The 6000-nt window shown below is 42.0% G+C and overlaps 1 protein-coding gene across 5 annotated transcripts in view; it reads left to right on the top strand.

Moving 5' to 3' along the window:
• Positions 1–3985: 3985 nt before the first annotated feature.
• LOC311041292 (protein NLRC3-like) overlaps positions 3986–6000 on the top strand; it is a 109956-nt gene continuing 107941 nt past the window's right edge. For 4 of the 5 annotated variants that reach the window (XM_084086200.1, XM_084086199.1, XM_084086198.1 and 1 more), the window contains exon 1: positions 3986–4104. The gene's annotated coding sequence lies outside the window, so the exon portion shown is untranslated. The remainder of the gene's footprint in view (positions 4105–6000) is intronic. The other variant, XM_084086197.1, reaches the window with a different exon arrangement.

The following is a 6000-nucleotide window of genomic DNA, read 5'->3' as shown; positions in this document are numbered from 1 at the left end:
TTTTCCGGAGGGAGGGGCTTTACCAGGCTAGCAGCAAACACCAAGTACTCCCTGTTCATGAAGGAGCTTGCTGTTGCCATTTGGGGGACAACAACCCTGAAGACCATGCAGGAGCCTTACAAAGAATGTCCCACTAGCAAGGGGGAGGCCAAACCCCCCTGACCCCAGGACTCAGAGGTATGTTTACTGAGGGTTGGGGGGGTTCATTATGACTTGATCTCATAATAATCTGTTTTGGCTCTGCAGCCGAGCCAATCAAATGAAGCTATGAAAAACGAACAGGAAATGAACGGGAAACGGGAATGTCACCTGCTTGAAAAGAGAACTACAGTCATGCTCAGAAGCCTATTATTAGTTTATTATGCAAGTCTTATTTGTTCATTATGCAAGTCTTATTAAGCTTATTAATCAATCATAAAAGAAAATACTCTATTGTAATAAAATAATCGATTTTAGGGCTGAAAAAATTGCCGATCTACAAACTTGTAACTCGTTGAATGCGTTGTGAGCTTGTAGATCAAAAAAGTAATCAACAGAATAATTGTGAGTAGAATAATTGGTAGTGGCAGCCCTATACTTTACTGTATGTGTGGTAGGGATAGCTTTTTGTAGCCATCTGGCTTATTGCCTGCCCATTGGCCACCCACTTTTTCCATTCAAATGCAATTTTTTTCATAACTGAAACAGGAGGTTAAAAAAACACATTTTCAACTCATCTTCATATAATTGGTCCTCACTAATACACATTTTAAGATGGCACCATTTATGTCTACTCACGTTGTGTTTCATTGATGGGTCGTGGACAGTTTAGAAAACTGCATACCTTTGACATCATTGGTAGGCAGGTTTGGTAATTTAGAACAAAATGTCAAACTGTATTTGTTAATTAGTAATGCAAGAACAATGGCTTCTACTTCAGCATGCAAACTTTCCATGTAGAGACAGGGACTGTAGTTTCTATTAGCTTGGAATCTCCATTGGTGACTATCTCCATGGTGACTGGTAGGCAGATTACTGAACTGTCCACATTCCACCAATGAATGGCAGAACGAGTAGACATGGTGCCATTGTATAATTAATTAATATAATGAATAACATTAGCAAGGACCAGTTATATGAATATAAGGTTGAAAATGGGTGAAGTTTAAGTTACTTGAAGTTATTCTCAAAACATCACAATTTATACAACTCACCCCATGCAGTCTAAGCTAATTATATTTGTTTTATTGGTGGGGGTTCTTGTTTGTTTTCTTTCAGACGGTTTCCATTGGGGGCAGAACATTAATGGGGAAGTTCTTACAAAGAGGAAGAAGGCCATGGGGAGATACATTTCCGAAAAAGTCCAGAGCATCAATAGAAAGGGCAAGAAATTGTGTGTCTGGGTGGGTTGGGGGGGAGGTGATATGGGGGTAATGCTTTATAGCGCCACCAGCAGGCCGATTTCATCACACAAATCGGTACACAGTATCTCCATAGTCATGTGATCAAGACATCCGATTTTTCATATTCTTCTCCAGTCATTTGAACACTGTGTGTGTGTGTGTGTGTGTGTGTGTGTGTGTGTGTGTGTGTGTGTGTGTGTGTGTGTGTGTGTGTGTGTGTGTGTGTGTGTGTGTGTGTGTGAGTGTGTGTTCCTCAGGTTGAAGTTTATGTATTTATTTGTTTATTTATTATGTATTTGTTATTTAAATGTTGTGTTTAATAAATTATTGTTATGTATGAAATTGATACATGATTATTTATTCCTTCGTGGATTTTGCTCACTTTTATATAGGCTATTGTAGGCCACTTTAAAAAATATATATACCATGTGCTGTGGGCACCTGGCTGAAATTCACCATGATCTTGCATCCTCTCCAGCAAATGTGTTCACTACATACCAGAATACACCTGAATGCATATAAATACCAGATAGCAGCTTAAACCAGCTTAAACCAGCTACCAGCTTAAACCAGCCTAGACCAGCAAAATCATCATAAATACCAGCTACCAGCTCAAACCAGCAAAACCTACCAGCATAAGCTGGTCAACCACCAAGACCAGCTAAAAAGTGGCGAAAACACACTCTAGACCAGCTACCAGCTGAGACCAGCTAAAAAGTGGCGAAAACACACTCTAGACCAGCTACCAGCTAAGACCAGCTAAAACCAGCTGGTCCAGCTTAGGCTAGTTTAAGCTGTTTTTTTTTCAGCAGGGCAGACATGTTTTTTACATCACCAAGATCGCACAGGTCTGCTCTCCAATTTAATCCAAAAATCTAAGCTGTGTGATCTATACATTTTAAGTTAAGACCATTAATATAAACCCATGTCTCTCTTCACTCTAGCAATCAGTACACCTGGTGTTAGCTTGCTTGTCAGTCATTGGCTGCTCAGTGGTACTACAAAGTAACTAAGTATATTTACTCAAGTACTATGCAAGTGCTTACAATGCACAGTTTAATTTTGAGGTACTTTTACTTTCCTTTCCATTTTTGTTACTTCTACTCCACTACAATTACATATGTCAGCTTTAGTTACTTGTTACTTTGCAGATTTGATAATTAATACAAAACCTTTAGTAGCCACACACAGCCGATCTACAATGTGATGCATTATGAGTTTGTAGATAGGATTACGGTGCGTTTTAACAGCGGGCGACTCTCGGGCGATCGTGGGCGACATCGTCCAAAAGATAAAGAAAGTCTATGAGAGCCGGCGAAGTGGGCGGGGGGGCGACGTTGTCGCCCGGCATCGCCCGAGAGTTGCCCGCTGTTAAAACGTACCGTAAGGATAGGATAGAGCTTGTAGATCTGCTATATTCTGAACATTTCTGAAAAAAGTACTTTTACTTTGGTACTCAAAGTATATTTTGATGCTAAGACGTGTGTGTATTTCAAGCTCCAAAACTCCCCCCCCCCCCCCCCCACACACACACACACACACACCATACTCCCCCCCCCCCACCACCCACACCACATGACATACCCCCTCCCTCTGTCATACTTTGACTATTCGGAAAAAGCCAATCTACATTGTGATGCGTTGTGAGCTTGTAGATTTGCTATTTTGGAAAAATCTTGAGAGTCTTATGAAAGTGTGAGTGCAGGGGGCGGCAGTGGCTCAGGGGTAGAGTGGCTGGTAGAGCGGCCGGATGGCAACTGCAAGGTTCCCAGTTCAATCCCGGGCTCCCCCAGAATTAGTGTCGAAGTGTCATTGAGCAAGACGCTGAACCCCTAATACCAAGTCAAGATGAATTTGTACTTTTTATAACTGCAGTGTTTTGGCTTTAAAGCGAGCCCACATTGTTTCTTCAGGAACAGTATTTTCTAGTTTAGTGTGTGTTATTTTGAATGAACTACATTCTCAGGCTGCTACCCGGTCTTCAAATCCAGTGTTAAGTTAAACACTGCTGTAGTGCCATGTGTGCATGGCCCGTGTCACAGGGTGTATGTGTGTGTATGTGTGTGTGTGTGTGTGTGTGTGTGTGTGTGTGTGTGTGTGTGTGTGTGGGTGTGGGTGTGGGTGTGGGGGGGGGGGTGACGGGGGGGGGGGGACGCCCCCCCCCTCAACCGGACCCCCCTCAGTCAAGACAGCCAGTTAAAAAACAAACCTTCTGGTACTTTTGAATTAATAGCGTTTCGGCATCAAGCCCTCCTCAGCGTGTTAAGAAAGTTGTCAGTGGTGTTGTGTGTACAGTGTACCAGGAGGGACTGATAGACAGACCGACATGACAAAGAGTTCAGCTGCTGTCTCCAGGGCTCTGCCTGTGTGTGTGTGTGTGTGTGTGTGTGTGTGTGTGTGTGTGTGTGTGTGTGTGTGCGTACATAAGGCGCGTTGGAGAGAGGTGCTGTTTAAATACAACATTCATCTGTCTTTAATTCTCTCTCTTGTTTGAACTTGTTTGGCTGAAACCAAAGTGGAGACAAACACGTCCTCTCTCTCTCTCTCTCTCTCTCTCTCTCTCTCTCTCTCTCTCTCTCTCTCTCTCTTAGACACACCCAGTGAAACACATGATACGTCGGTACATTCAACCATTTAGACACGACAACAACTCAGTGAACTGAACAGTCTGGACTCCATGTTGTTTTACCATGTTGGATTAAAGCATAAAGATTAATTTAGGGTAAGTGTTATTAATCAGGTCTGTACAGAGGTTAATGTAAAGTATGCTAGTCCGCTGTTATGAAGGTTAATGCTGTTTAAGTGTTATATGCAATATATCAGAACCACTTGTTATCGTCTATAAAAGTTTGTTTGTAACGTACAAACAATGAAGGAGAACTTTGAATATTACCCTCCCCTGCTCTCGCTCTCTCTCCTCCCCCCCCCTCTCTCTCTCTCCTCCCCCCCCCCCTCTCTCTCTCCTCCCCCCCCCCTCTCTCTCTCTCTCTCTCTCTCTCTCTCTCTCTCTCTCTCTCTCTCTCTCTCTCTCTCTCTCTCTCTCTCTCTCTCTCTCTCTCTCTCTCATGCTTCAACTCACCATTGTGTTTGTGCGCGTGTGTGCGTGTGTTGAGACAGTTTCCTGTAGCCTACTCATACTGTCATGTGGTTTGTCTGCGGTCGCTCCAGAAAAGCTAAAACAAAGACCCGCTCCAACTCTGCTTCAGATTGGCTTACCATGATATTTGACACTATACTTCAACCAATCATCTCGCATCATGTCATCATCACCTAAACCAATCAGAGGCAGAGTAGGTTCGGGTCATATGTACTGTAGTGAGGTTAGAGTGAGAGCACATCGCTGGATGATAATAATCATTATAATCCTCTGAAGATATTACTGTAATTATAACTGTTAGTGAACTGGAAAAGTCATGAGTTCATTAGTTATCATTTCAGAGATGCTCGTAGGCCTGCGTCCTGCGTCGCTGACGCACCATATTGCGAAAGGACGCATTCATGACAACTCTAGTGCGTCCATGGGACGCAGCTCCGATTAGCTCCGATAATATATAATATTTGTCAGCTGTGATCTACATGGACTCTCTCGGTTAGGCACCGTTGGTGGAGAAGTATAACTCTCCGGTTAGACACCGTTGTACTGGAGAAGTATAACTCGGTTAAACGGCGTTGTGTGGCAGAAGCAGCAGCACAGCCCCTCGCTGTTAGTCTACGCTACACACACAGAGAGAGAGAGAGAGAGACGGCATGAGGACCTGCTCTTAAACGTGTTAAAACGTCTTGGATAGACCACTGTCTGGAATAATAACTGATCATCATACATACAGGTCTACTACTAATCTTTGTTGCTGTTGTCATCTTAAATTGACCAGCCAAAGTAAAATCCCCGATTTTAGAGTGTTCTCCCACTTGCTTGGAGATCAGAGTGAGTGGTGGATTAACGCATGTTGCCAATCAGCTGTGTAACATTAGCAGGTTAACGATGGCTCGTTGATCCTATGCATTTGACCCTGATTTGACCACAAAGGCAAACAAAAGCACTAATTAATGGCAGCTGTAAGTAACCGGTTGTCTATCGTCTGTGTCTTGTGTATGTTTAATAGGCAACTGGATGTTTTCTGTAGCTTAGAGATATCATAACAATTAATTCCCTGAAGAGGGTAGACCCTCTCCCTCATGCTAAACTTAAAGTGACTTATAAGGTTCCACTTCTCCTCAAAAAGACAACTTTATTTTCCTTTCTCAATGACAAGCCTAATAGTATTATTATTGCATGTTGACTATGTGCAATAACTGCAAGCCAATGTTCATAGGCATTGTCAGTATTTGTCTTCATTATTTCTTGAATTCCTATTTCTTTATTTGCCAATACTTCCACTGTAAGCCAGTGTTTTCAGTCTACACAATAAATAGTAAAAATAAATTCTACATTCATAAATAATACAAAATAAAATAATAATAATGATTAAAAGGTTCTATGATTAAATGTATTCTATTGGTCAAAGGTATGTTAAATCCACCTGTTGCCCACTACTAGTATTTCTTACCATAAGGTGTGCTAATACTACAGAATCATATACATTTGAAAAAATATATTTATGATTTTTTAATATGTATA

This window comes from Gymnoscopelus microlampas, assembly GCF_963454915.1.
Source record: "Gymnoscopelus microlampas genome assembly, contig: SCAFFOLD_52, whole genome shotgun sequence".
Lineage (NCBI taxonomy): Eukaryota > Metazoa > Chordata > Actinopteri > Myctophiformes > Myctophidae > Gymnoscopelus > Gymnoscopelus microlampas.
Note: the sequence above shows the minus strand (reverse complement) of the source record. Positions and strands in the feature narration are given on the sequence as shown.